Genomic DNA, 14,405 nt, shown 5'->3' with positions numbered 1-14,405 from the left:
AAAAAGTAAATAGATGTTAAGTGGAATAAAAGTGGTTTTTAGCAAACTTCAAATACTTTCCCTTAGTTTTTTTGGTAACCTAAAGCCTTAAAGTTTTGCTAAATTAAGTTAAATGATGAGTTAAGTTAAATTCATTAAATATCCAGATCATTTCCAAATGAGAAAACATGTTTTGTGCCCTGCTGAAGAATTTACTATTAGAAAACATGTATTTCCAGAAATCATAAAAGGTATTTATAAATTTGCCAAGCCAAAGAAAGCTAATATAAAAGACAGCTCATAACTGTTTCTTTATTTTCACTAACAATTAAGGTTTTTAAGGGTTAAAAATTCTAACATATGTAATTAAAGCCACTAGAAATAAGGAAAATATCTCCAAATGCAAGGAAAGTAGAATATGTGTTTTCAGTAAAAGGAGGTATGAGAAATGAAGATGCATTTTTGTTGGAGGGAAAATAAAGCAATCTTGTTCTAAAGAGGATAATTATTTCAAAATGGTAAAGAGGAAAACAGGACAAAATCAAAATGTAAAAAAGTCGTAGGTCTATGGAAAAGAAATTTTAATGTGTGGTCAAGCTGGCTAAGATTAGAATAAAATTAATTAAGTTATATGAATTTTAATATCAAAAGTAAACCACTGCAAAATTAGAATTTGGTTTTCTCTACTCTTGATAAGAGACTGTAAAAGGTTTTTCTTTACCTTTTAAGTCATCTGCCTAGAAAACAAAGATTTTGTGTCTTCTCAAAATAATTTTCTGTCTTTATCAGGTCTTCGACTACTTAAGAAGGCTGAGTCTTCTTTGCTAAAAGCGCTAAGGTTTTTAAAAACTAACTTTCTATATTTGCCTTCCAAGTCTTTAATTGTCACTATGGTTAAATGAATAACTAAGTATTGTTTCACAGTGACTTGGTGTTTTAAAACCTTTTGATATTTTTGACAAACTTCCCACAAGTCAAACTCATCTTTCTGACCTCAAATTAACTTCAGGATTTTCTAGAGGGCCCCTGTTATGTCTCAAAAGATTTGTTCCCTCTTATAAAAAGAGAGATGTTACACAAATTAGGTTTATTTGGTTTGTTAAATTACATGGGAAGCATTGTCAAATAAGTGATAATAAACCTTCTTAGATTATATTTGTGTAGATATGTTATTAATATGTGTTTCAGAAATTGTAAGAAACTGATATGTCCTCATATGTTGTTACTTGTAATTCTAGTTTGTATCTTGAAATGTTACCATTCAGTGTTATCACTGAAATAACCAAATTGCTTTGTCAGCTGCATTGTAATGAACTTTCCATCAGGTCTTTAATCATACCCATTGTCAAGTCTTTTGTCATTTACTTACAGTTACTGTTTCACTCTAATACTTTTGCAGAAGTGTTTCATCTTCAAGGACACTCATGGATAGAAAGCCTAGAACATGGTTTCTGATAACTTTAAGATCATAAAACTGAACTGGATAAGAATTTCCAGAACTAATGAAAAAACTGGATTCAAGCCAAACAAGTATTAATTCCATGGTACTAAATAAATTGAAGGGGAAGATAATCATTTTTAGGACTTATTGTTTGAAACATTTCTGATTCTCTAATATTTTGTTTTTCCAGATCTTAGGAAACCTTTTCCTCTTTTTCCTAAGCTATCAACATTTTGGTAAAAGATGCCTTTGTGAACAAAGATGAAATATTTACTTTTTCTCCTTACCTGATCCCTCCAGAATTCAGAAACTCTTGAGTATTCTTTCCATAGCAATACAGTTAGTTATTTGCATAAGTTCAGTAAGAATCTGTTCTCCTTGTAACAAAACCCAATTGGAAACATTGCTTATATCACCAAGGCTTTGACTAGAATATCGTATTTGAGAGAGAGATGTGTAGACTCAGATATGACCAGACAGTTTTAAAGAAGTAAGTCTGACTTTATAGAACTAATACAGCCTTTTTAAAAAAATTGGCCTGGTAACTTGTTTACAAGGTTCTTGCTTACAAAGCAATCATAAAAGGAGGCTTACATGGTCAATTACTACTCTTGCTATACTTGTGTAAATAACCAGGCCAAGTACAATGCAAACAAATTAGTTTTATTGTGATTATCCTTGGGAGAAAAATGAGGATTACTATAAAGAAAAAAATTATATTTGTATCTTTGTCTATATTAGATTCTTTGAGATTTTGCTATATACCCATAAACTGGACTAGATCCTAAATTCTTCTAGTTTCCTTAAATACCTGGCTACAACTCACCAAACAAATGTTTCCAATTCTCTCTCAGCCTTCTGATTTGGAATCACTAAGAACTAAGACTGCCCTTCAATCTCCTTGGAACTACACCAGAGCCTCCTTACCACCCAGATGGCAGCTAAACTTCAGGGACTTGAACCTCAGGTATACATTTCACAGATAAATAAGACTCCATTTATCATCTGGTCATGTACAAGAGCTGAAGACCTCCAAATCGAATTGACTAGGAAGAGAAGTAGCTGACAGTGAGGTAGACTGCTTCCTGCCAAGATACCAGGTCAAAACTTCATAATTTTTTTTTAAAGATTTTATTTATCTATTTAACAGAGAGAGAGCACACAAAAGGGGGAGCGGCAGAGGGAGAGGGAGAATCAGACTCCCCGCTGAGCAGGGAGCCCAGCACGGGGCTCGATCCCAGGACCCTGGATCATGATCTGAGCCGGAGGCAGATGCTTAACTGAACCACCCAGGCACCCCAAAACTTCATACTTTAAACATAAAACCCCTTCTTCTTTTCTTTCTTTCATTTACTCTGACATTACCTGGAAAGATAATACTGTCATACAGACTTCTTAGGCCACTGCTAAGATGGGGAAACTTTGCCTTTCAGACTGCTGGATTTGTCATCAAAAACTCCAATATGTCCATTAAAAGTACCACCTTGGGGTGCCTGGGTGGCTGTCATTAAGCCTCTGCCTTCGGCTCAGGTCATGATCCCAGGGTCCTGGGATCGAGCCCCGCATCAGGCTCCCTGCTCGGCGGGAAGCCTGCTTCTCCCTCTCCCACTCCCCTTGCTTGTGTTCCCTCTCTTGCTGTGTCTGCCTCTATCAAATAAATAAATAAAATATAAAAAAAAAAAGTACCACCTTAATAGAAGTAGTTTGTGCCCTGACAGGATTTATCTTTGTCTGTGGTGGTTGTCATTCTCCTTGGGCCTATGAATGCCAAGATGGCTGGCATACAACTGGGCAGTGCCTCTTAGGTTATCTAACTGTGCCCCTAACTATTACAGGTCATTAGTCAACTCCCCTGAATTTACATTGTCAAGGCAGAAAGAATCTACTAGAAGGCTTTTATGATTCAGGATTCAGTTCCTTTGGTAAAGCCCTATATCCCTGGTTAGGAGTAAATGTAAATGAGGCTGTGATTAGAAACCTCTGCTTAACTCTTGAAAACACTGCAGAAACTACTGCTGAGACAATAGCTGCCCCATCAAAATCATTGGACTCTCTGGCCAAAGTTGTTCTTGATAACAGAATGGCCCCTAACTACCCTTTAGCTGAGCAAAGAGGTCCACCTACTGCACCTGGATTAAAACTTCTGCAGAAATTGAAACTCAGCCACATAAGATCAGTGAGCAAGCCACTTGGCTTAAAAGGAGGACTCCTTCAATGGAGCCTGTCTATGACTTACTTGATTTTGATTGGTTTGGGTCTTCGGGACCATGGATCCAAAGTATACTCCAAACACTAGGAATTCTCCTGCGTATAATAATCATAGTAATTTCCCAGGTGCATTGTATTCTCTCAAAACGTTTCAATGCACGTTCACAGCTGCTAACTGTCAAGCAATGATCTCCCTAAAACTGGAATGTCAGAAAACGAATGAAGAAAATGATCAACTTAAAAATTGTGAACCTAAAGTCACGGCCTATCACAGAGATTAAGCAAAAAATGTCATGGCCTGTGAAGACCACACAAAGGATCAACAAAAGTTGTAAGAACTACAGAACAGTAGCTGAGAGTGGTGCTACTGCCTTAGATTTTGATCACATCTCTCAGTTAAGCTGAGTCTGAACAAAAGGGAGCAATTTTTTACAAAGAGACAACAGGCCCAAAATGGAGTCATCTGTGCTAAGCCCCACATCAGCAAACTAAGATTTAATACCTAACCTAATTGCAGCTTCAACTTCTCCCAGGAATGGAACCTTTAAGCAGCCAAGCTGGGATTACCTGGTCAGCATCAGTGGGGTCATCTGCCCAAAAGACCTTTTCAATTCCCCTTAGGAGGGTGGGTGACTTTGCCTGAAACAATGCATTCTTTGCTAATAATTTCCTTTTTCCACCCTCTTTCTGCCTATACAAACTTTTCCTTTTCTATACCGTGGTGGAGCTTCTATTTACTAGATGGGATGCTGCCCCATTCGTGAATCATTAAATAAAGCCAATATGATCTTTAAATTAACTCAGCTGAATTTTTTTTTTTTAAAGATTTTATTTATTTATTTGACAGAGAGAGACAGCGAGAGCAGGAATACAAGCAGTGGGAGTGGGAGAGGGAGAAGCAGGCTTCCTGCTGAGCAGGGAGCCTGATGTGGGACTCGATCCCAGGACCCTGGGATCATGACCTGAGCTGAAGGCAGACACTTAACGACTGAGCCACCCAGGCGCCCTGAATTTTTGTTTTTAAATAGGACTTCAAGGAGGCAAAGTGGTCAAGGATGAAGAATAACAATACACTGTCCAGATATTAGGATGCTTACTCTGTTTTCTTAAAGAGAGTACACTATGAAATAGTATGTAAATAATTGCTTTTTGTATCATAAAAGAAGAAAGGTGGCTGTTAGTGTTTTTTTTTCAAGACTTTTTAATAATTGCTGAAGTTTTAAAAAAAATGTCAACAAGAAACAAATGAGTTAGAACATGCCTGCTTGTTGGAAGCCTTTGCTAAGATAATAGGAATGTAGGAAAGAGACTTGTTATTTCCATAAAATCATGAAGTTTATGAGACTACAAAGATAAAGCTGACAGACTGTTTCCATCAGCAAGGCTAACAGGAAGGTTTGTTTGTTTTTAAAAAGCAGTAATAGTTTATGTCACTCTTTTTGCCTAAATCTGTTACCTGGGATGTAGAAGTAAGGAGACTGGGGAGCATGAACAATCCTTAGTGACTAACAGAAATTCATTCACAGAAGGTACCAGACCTCAAGGGCACCCCATCAGCAAGCTGTGAACCTACATCCCCAACCTCTGAAATCCATTTGATATAGCAGGAGGATCTCCTGCAGGATTGTCTATATTTTCAAGGCAAATTATCTACTGAATGCTTTACAGCAACACACTTTGTTCAACTCTAAATTTTAAGGTGTTTCTAACTCCATCCACAATACCAGGGCATATCACACAGGCACATATCAAAATGCAGATCTGACCTTCCATGCTTGAAGATTCTAGAAAACCAGATGGGGAAGCCATGGAGCAGCGTGTAACCAACATGGGCTGTGAAGCCAGTCAGACCTGGGCTTGAATCCAGGCTACCTCACTTCATCACAACTTACTTCACTTTCCTGAGCCTCCCATGAGGAGAGCTATCCTTTCTCGTTTGAGCCATTCAAGTTTAACAATGTAGTAACATTCTGAAGAGAGCTAAACCTCATGACCTTTAAATGCAATCTGCAGCAACCACTAATTACTATGAGACTGAAAAGAAGATGCCTGTCTCTGTATGAAGAAGGCTAGTAGAGAAAAGATTCCTAACTTCCCAATCATCTGAGGTAAGAGAGTTTTGTTATTTTTTGCACATTGGCTGTGCGTGGAATACGTCAAGACAAAGTCTGTGCCCTAGGGTATATAATCTAAATTATACTTGAATAGCATTACCTAAAACTAAACTGGACTCAGCAGTAGAAAACGGACAACAGTGGACAAGATGATACATGTGAAGGATTATCTCCAAGATAGTTTACTTTCCTGACTCAAATTCTTTGTGCCTCACCTTAGGTTTCAAATAGTGATGTCACAAGACCACCAGGAAAAAAGCCTCTGTATTCCAAATATCTTACAAGTATGTTATTTGTGTTATCTATTTCCTAGGATGAGGTTTTAATTGAAAGGAACAAGACTTAATGGGAATTTTCAAGATTTCCTTCCTTATGTATACAGAGGTTGTTCTTTCATCCCACAAATATTTATTAGGTACCCACCACATGCCAAGCACTGAACTAGAAATTGAGAATAAAATGATGAACAAGAAAGATAGTCTCTGCAGTCTGAGGGCCCACAGCTGAATTCAGGGACAACTGCCAGGAGAGAAAGAATGGCAGGATGAAATGGTAACCTTGGACTCTTTCTCAAACTGTTGAAATAGTCTAAATATAGTAGAGAGAAAGAAAAGAATTCTCAAATTTTTAAGAGTGAATTGCAGTCTCAGCTGATTTCTTTAGCTGCACAGAAAAAAATTACTATTAAGGAATGTTAAATACTTTTCTTTTAAGCAAATATTTTAGTTAAAAAGTGATTACCAACTGCTAACACCCAGCCTCAAAGCTGGTGTGGACAGGAAAGAAGAGAGATAAAGAAGAGTTGACTTATTCTACATAATTAGGTAAGAAGAATTGGACAGCTGCCCAGGCTCTGCTCACCCAGGAGGGAACTTGGGGGGAGCGGGAGGACAGGATAAAGCCCCAGAGTAGGGGAAAGATGGGTCTAGGAAGGGGGTGGGGTGGGGGATGAGCCAATGTCACAGCCACAGCCTCAAGCCGTAGGTTTTAGGAGCGATAGGAACTTGAAGGTGTTAAATTGTCCATTTTAAACTATGTCCTCATTCAGCCTCCTCTATCCACCCAAGCGTTCAGTAGAATCTGTTTTACACAACAGGTTTGGACAAATTGTGCTTTGAGGATGAGGGAGGGGGACTTTTTTTCCCCTGGTTAAGGCAAAAAGGTCTGAGAAAGGGCAACAAATCACAGCTGAGAAGTATGTATACAGAGTAATCAGAACCCAAAGGGAGCAGGATTCCAAGGTTACAGGGACCAGAAAAATGCACGTCACAAGCTTCCTGCACATACACCTCCACCGTTACTCTCCACTGCCCACCTCCCCAAGATCTTCAGAAACACTGGGGTGGACAATGGACTTCCCAAAATGTATGAGATGGGGGCTCAAGTCATTTTATTTAACTATTAAGGTAAGAGTAATGTTACAGAGCTAAAAGATTTAGAGAACACTGCAGGTTATATAGAAAATTTACTGCAAGTAAAGAAATGATTCCCTCTTCCAACATGAATAATGATTGTGCTATTTTCTAAGTATTTAACTTTAGAGTAGTGGCTGAAAGGTGCCCAAACTTACTGTTAGTAATTTGTTTAGGCAGTTTAGGTACCTCACTTTATAAAACTGAAGTTATTTCTTCTCAAAGACTGACTATAAAATGTTTGTTTAAATCAAATCTTTTTTTTTTTCTGATTCCATTATAAAGTATCATCTTCCTTTAGGTGCATGAAATAATGAAATAATGAAAATTACACTTACTGTTTTAAAAGGATCCCTTTACTTCACATATTCCAAAACATTCTTTAGAAAATACCAAGGTTAATAATAAAAATATGTCCATAGATACAAACATTTTCTTGACTATTAAAATATCCTATCAGTAAGAATCTGTCCTTCAAAGACAGTCTCTTCAACAAATGGTGTTGGGTAACATGTAAAAGAATGAAAATGGGGGGCGACTGGCTCTTGATTTCAGCTCAGGTCATGATCTCAGGGTGTAGGGAGTCTGCTTGAGGATTCTCTCTCCCTCTGCTCCTCCCACCCCCCACTTGTGTGCACTCTCTCTCTCTCTCTCTCAATAAATAAATCTTTAAAAAAAAAGAAGAAGAATGAAACTGGAACATTTTCTTACACCATACACAAAAATAAACTCAAAATGGATTAAGGACCTAAATGTGAGACCTCAAACCATAAAAATCCTAGAAGACAGCACAGGTAGTAATTTCTTTGACATCAGCTGTAGTAACATTTTTCTAGATATGTTTCCATAGGCAAGAGACACAAAAGCAAAAACAAACTATTGGGACTACATCAAAATAAAAAGCTTCTGCACAGGAAAGGAAAAACCAACAAAACTAAAAGACAACCTACTGAATGGGAGAAGATATTTACAAATGACATAGCCTATAAAGGGTTAGTATCCAAAATACATAAAGAAGTTATACAACTCAACACCCAAAAAAACAAAGAAAAAAATTGGCAGAAGACATGAATAGACATTTCTCCAAAGACATCCAGATGGCCAACAGATACATGAAAAGATGTTCTACATCACCCCATATCAGGGAAATGCAAAACAAAACGACAATGAGGTATCACCTCACACCTGTCACAATGTCTATAATAAAAAACAGAAGAAACAAGAAAAGGTTGGTGAGGATATGGAGAAAAAGGAACCCTCATGCACTGTTGGTACAAATGCAAACTGGAGTAGCCACTGTGGAAAACAGTATGGAGGTTCCTCAAAAAATTAAAAATAGAACTACCATATGATCCAGTAATCCCACTACTGGGTATTTGGCCAAAGAATATGAAAACACTAATTCAAAAAAATATGTGCACCCCTATGTTTATTGCAGTATTTACAACAGCAAATTATGGAGGCTGCCCAAATGTCCACTGATAGACCAATGGATAAAGAACATATGGTAAACACATGCATACAAAAACACCCAGAGGAATATTACTCCGCCATAAAAAAGAAGCCATCTTGCCATTTTCAACAACATGGATAGGTCTAGAGGGTATAATGCTAATGAAATCAGTCAAAGAAAGACAAATACTATATGATTTCACTCATATGTGTAATTTAAGAAACAGACAACAAAGAAAAAACACACAAACCAAAAACCAGATGCTTATCTACAGAGAACTGGTGGCTACTAAAGGGGAGGTTCATGCAGTGATGGGTGAAACAGGTGAAGGGGAAAGAGTATACTTATCATGATGAGCACTGAGTAATGTATAGAGTTGGTGAATCACTATATTGTACACCATAAACTAATATATCACTGTATGTTAACTATATTGGAATTTTAAAAAAAAATTTTAAGGGGAAAAAAAAGAATCTGTCCTTTAAATTCAGTTTCTACCATCTCCACTCCAAGGTAAATTAAGATTCTCTATAAAACCTCAAGATCTCTGCTTTACAGAAAAGGATTGTTTTTGATATTTTTTAAACTATTAGGGCTACTAGCAACTATTTTTCTAGTTTATGGTTAAAAGATTTAAATGAGCTTGTTTCATATAGATCTACTACAACAAGTCTCTCGATCTCTCTCTCCCTCCTAGTCGACAAGCAACTCACAAGAGCAGTGTTTAGGTATAACAAAGTAGTCAAAGCTTATTAAAAACAATAATTATCTAGGGGCACCTGGGTGGCGCAGTCAGTTGAGCATCCAACTCTTGGCTTCAGCTCAGGTCATGATCTCAGGTTTGTGATATCGAGCCCTGCATGGGGTTCCGCACGGAGCCAGAGTCTGCTTGGGATTCTCTCTCTCCCTCTCCCTCTCTGCCCCTCCCACTCATGCTCTCTCACTCAAATAAATAAATAAATCTTCAAAAAAAATACTAGTTATCTAATCAGGCATCTGTAGACTATAAATTTTTTTTTAAAGATTTTATTTACTTATTTGACAGAAAGAGAGAGAGAGCAAAAGCAGGAACACAAGCAGGGGGAGTGGGAGAAGGAGAAGCACGCTTCCCACAAAGCAGGGAGCCCGACGCGGGGCTCGATCCCAGGACCCTGGGATCCTGACCTGAGCCGAAGGCAGACGCTTAACGACTGAGCCACCCAGGTGCCCCTATAAACTAAATTTTTTTTTTAAAGATTTTATTTATTTATTTGAGAGAGAGAATGAGAAACAGAGAGCATGAGAGGAAGGAGGGTCAGAGGGAGAAGCAGACTCCCTGCCGAGCAGGGAGCCCGATGCGGGACTCGATCCCGGGACTCCAGGATCATGACCTGAGCCAAAGGCAGTCGCTTAACCGACTGAGCCACCCAGGCGCCCATAAATTAAATTTTTAAGCAAGTTAATACTAGATATAAGTAAAATGAAGTAAATATGTTTCAGAACAAATAAGGCAGGTTACCTGTGCAGGTATACCTTGGAGACACTGCAGGTTTGGTTCCAGCCCACCACAACAAAATAAGCACTGCAGTAAAGCCAGTCAAATGAACTTTCTGGTTTTAGTGCATATAAAAGCTATGTTTCACTATACTATAGTCTATTAATCATGTAATAGCATTATATCTAAAAAACGATGAACATACGTTAATTTAAAAAGACTTTATTGCGAGGCGCCTGGGTGGCTGAGTGGGTTAAGCGTCTGCCTTTGGCTCAGGTCATGATTCCAGAGTCCTCAGGCTTTCTGTTCAGTGGGGAGTCTGCTTCTCCCTCTCCCTCCGCTCCTCCTCCCCCCGCCCCCCGCCCTGGCTCGTGCTCTCTCTCTCACTTGCTCTCTAATAAATAAAATCTTTAAAAAATACTTTATTGCTAAAAATTGCTAACCATCATCTGAGTTTTCAGCAAGCCTTAATCCTCCTGCTGCTAGAGGGTCTTGCCTCAATGTCGATGGCTGCAGACTGTTCAGATTGGTGGTTGCTGAAGGCTGGGGTGACTGGCAATTTCTTAAAATAAGACAACAATGAAGTTTTGCTGCAACAATTGACTCCGCCTTTCATGAATGATTTCTCTGTACCATGCAATGCTATCTGATAGCATTTTACCCAGAGAACTTTCCAAATTGGAGTCAATCCTCTCAAACCCTGCCATTGCTTTACCAAGTAAGTTTATGTAACAGTCTAAATCTTTTGTTGTCATTGCAACAATCTTTACAGCATCTTCACCAGTAGTTCTCCATCTCAAGGAACCACTTTGTTTGCTCATCCATAAGAAGCAACTCCTTATCCTTTAAAGTTTTACCATGAGCTTGAAGCAATTCAAACATAATAATAATGAAAATGTTTGAAATATTGTGAGAATTACCAAAATGTGATACACAGATGCAAAGTGAGCAAATGCTGTTGGAAAAATGACACCAACGGGCTTGCTCAACACAGAGCTGTCTCATACCTTCCATTTATTAAAAATATAGTATCTGTGACTTGCAGGAAAATGAAATGCAAAATGAGGTATGCCTGTATTGGGTTAAACAGTCCAAAATTTCATGCCCACCTGGAACCTCAGAAATGACCTTATTTGGAAATAGGGTCTTTGCAGATGTAATTTGTTAAAATGAGGTCATCCTGGATTCTTGTGGGCTCTAAGTCCAATGGCTGCTTCTATGAAGGTCATGTGAAGGCACAGTGAGACACAGACAGAGGGAAGGAGGCTATGTGATATCAGAGGCTGACTTGGGAGTAAGGAAGATGCAGGAGGAAAAACACCACCGATTGCTGGCAATCACCAGAAGCTAGGAAGACAGAAGAAAAGATACTCCCCAAGAGCCTTCTGAGGGAGCATGGCCCTGCCAACACCTTGATTTCAGACTTCTTACCTACAGAACTGTAAGAAAATTGTTGTTTTAAGCTACCCAGTTTGTGGTAACTTGTTGCAGTAGCCCTAGGAAACTAATGTAATATCTTTGGCTGAAAGGCATGCTTAGATAGAGAAAAGGAGCTTTCCCACAACTATTCATTCTTCAAGCGAAATACTAACGCAGCAAAGATATATAACATGGGGGCAAATTCCTACTTAGTATTAACAACACAATCTTCACACTTCCTTCATCACTCTCATTGTAAACACCGGTGTTCATACCTTCAGGCAGTTCTTTGCCCTTAGATTGCTGTTAAGAGCGAAATCCAACTACAAAAATGAAAGGCAATGTACAAACTTGTTATTCTAACAATATGACTACTGAAGAACAATACACTGTTTTTCTCTAATCATTTCTGAAAACCCTTCCCTTATTTATGGTACAAAAAATAATGAAAAAGTAGTTGTAATCATTATAATTCACTGAAAACCTGACGGAATAAAAGCCCACATCTAAAAACATCGACATACTCAAAATCTTCACCGCTTTTCTGGCTTATTTAATAATTTCAACCTGCCTGCCACAGTTCAATAAATTTTAAATGAAAAGCTTTGTGCAGAAGTGGACAAAATTGGCAAAGTAATTTCTTCCATACTCCCTATCTCAATTTTGTGTATGTGCTTCAAGCTTTCAGCAGGGAGTGTTAAACACATGCTCTTTCTTCTCCAATATTTTGGTGGTTGCATCACTAAGGAAATAGTTTATCAATGTACCAGTTGTAACTGACTTTTTCAATGAAACTATGTAATCACCTTGACATTTTTAAGAAGTGAGCTACAGTGGAAAAGAAAAAATACACACACACACACACACACGCATATACACACTGAAAATGAAAATTTCTGGGGATACAAATACCAGTCTCATTCTTGTAAAGATAGCTTTGGCTTATACAGTTACTGTGAAGAGACTCGTACCAGTTCAGGTAGAAGCTTTTTAAATGTCTAAGATGAACACATTGTGGTTTTTACCATTCTCTTGTTATTGATGCTACATTGAAGTGCCCCCAGAACAAAGCAAACCTGTATCACAACAGTGAAGGCAATTCCCAAACTATTTATATCAATTCAGAAAGGACCTCTCTGCAATTAGTCAAATAAGTCAGTCATAAAGCAGTAAAGTCATCACCCCCTAGTGTTAGTATTTTGTTACTATTTTAGTCCCATTAAAACACTCTCTTTTAAAGATCTGGTAATACATTTCGGTGGGTGCCATGTGGGGCCACACAGAGCAGAAGTCATGGTGAGTTAGCATGAATTTTTTCTTATTCCTCATCACAGCTCTGGACATGAAAACCCAAATAAGGTTGGCATTAGGGCAAGGAAAGAACTGGGTATGAAGGCAAGTACATTATTGCTATCTCCTTCCAGAGGTTCTTTTACAGATTTTCACAAATTTTTTGTTTCCAGGGTCATTAGTGCAATACCCTAGGTTAAAAAGAAAATCAGTATTTCCCTACATTGTTAAAGAAGGTAGGATGCACAGGAAAAGAACAAGCTTTGGGACCTGCTCCACCATGCTTAGCTGTTTGCTCTTAGGCAAGCTGCCTGACTTCCCTGATGTTCACTTTCTTCGTTTGAGCACTGTGGGGCTGAAAGGGGGAGTGGTAGCATGCAAAGAACCAAATCTACAGAAGTTGGCTATACTCAGTGCATGTCAGCCCCTTTTTCCTCTTCTCCCCTCCCCCCAGCTAAGTTTAGGTTTAAGTTTTAAGTTTCAGCAGAACACTGCAGATGTGTCAGCCTCCAACAGACAAAGCGCAAGGACTCCACCCCCAGAGATTCGAGGCATATTTTTTCTTTTAAACATAAATAAGTGCCTGTAGCTATTCCAGGGCTATTATGTTCTACTTCAATATATACAGATATTAAGTCTGCAAGTTAAAACTGTCATTCCAAAATTGTTCCCTCTGGGACAAATAAGGAGACTTTGCCCTATTACTAAGGATGCTTGGCTCACTGCATGGCTGAGTAATTATTACAGTGTAAACCCTGTCAGGGACTGCATCACTCCATCGATACAATGAGGAAGAAGGGTCTCACCTCGTAGCCCTGCCAGTCACCTGAAGAAGAGGTCCATTGGCCGAGGAACTGGAACGGAATATGAGGTCTCTATTTAGAAGTTAATAGACACTCTCTCAGCGATGGAAAAGGACAGGTTCTATGAGCTTTGGGAATAAATTAGCTGTTGTTAGATTCAAAATGTGAACAAAAGAGACTGTTTTTCAGGTTTATATTCCTTTGTTATTACTCATATTTTTTCTGCCTTTTCTTCCTTGGATATTTGGTAAAATCTTTTTTTCAGCTATGCTAACACCAAGAGGGATTGTGTTCATATTTGGGCCAGAGTTGTAAAAGGGGACTAGCATGCTCCTGATGGCTAGCATGAGAGCTGCTAAAAAACTATACCAAGAGGACCTCCAAAATATATTTTTTTTTAAAGATTTTATTTATTTATTTGAGAGAGAGAGAATGAGAGAGAGCACATGAGAAGGAGGAGAGTCAGAGGGAGAAGCAGACTCCCTGCCGAGCAGGGAGCCCGATGCGGGACTCGATCCTGGGACTCCAGGATCATGACCTGAGCCGAAGGCAGTTGCTTAACCAACTGAGCCACCCAGGTGCCCTCCAAAATATTTTTTTAAAGAGAGACAAACAGTGACAGACACACGCCTGGATAACAGGAAGTTAAAATAGTTCTTCATCTAAAATTTCTTCTGTATGGTTTGAAAATTGTATAAGTATTCATTTTAACATTTTTTGTGTGAAATATTCACAGAAACATGCACAAAACAAAATGTGCAATTCAGATTTATCACAAAGGAAAAACACTCACGTAACTATTACCAGGGTCA

The 14,405-nt window shown here is 38.5% G+C and overlaps 1 protein-coding gene across 1 annotated transcript in view; it reads right to left on the bottom strand.

The window, feature by feature from the left end:
• The window catches only part of SH3RF1 (SH3 domain containing ring finger 1), a 172,219-nt gene that overhangs the window by 88,917 nt on the left and 68,897 nt on the right, over positions 1 to 14,405 (bottom strand). The gene's annotated exons all lie outside the window — the stretch shown is intronic.

This window comes from Leptonychotes weddellii, chromosome 2, assembly GCF_054177405.1.
Source record: "Leptonychotes weddellii isolate Sample4059 chromosome 2, ASM5417740v2, whole genome shotgun sequence".
Classification (NCBI taxonomy): domain Eukaryota; kingdom Metazoa; phylum Chordata; class Mammalia; order Carnivora; family Phocidae; genus Leptonychotes; species Leptonychotes weddellii.
This window is presented reverse-complemented; position numbering and strand designations above follow the sequence as displayed.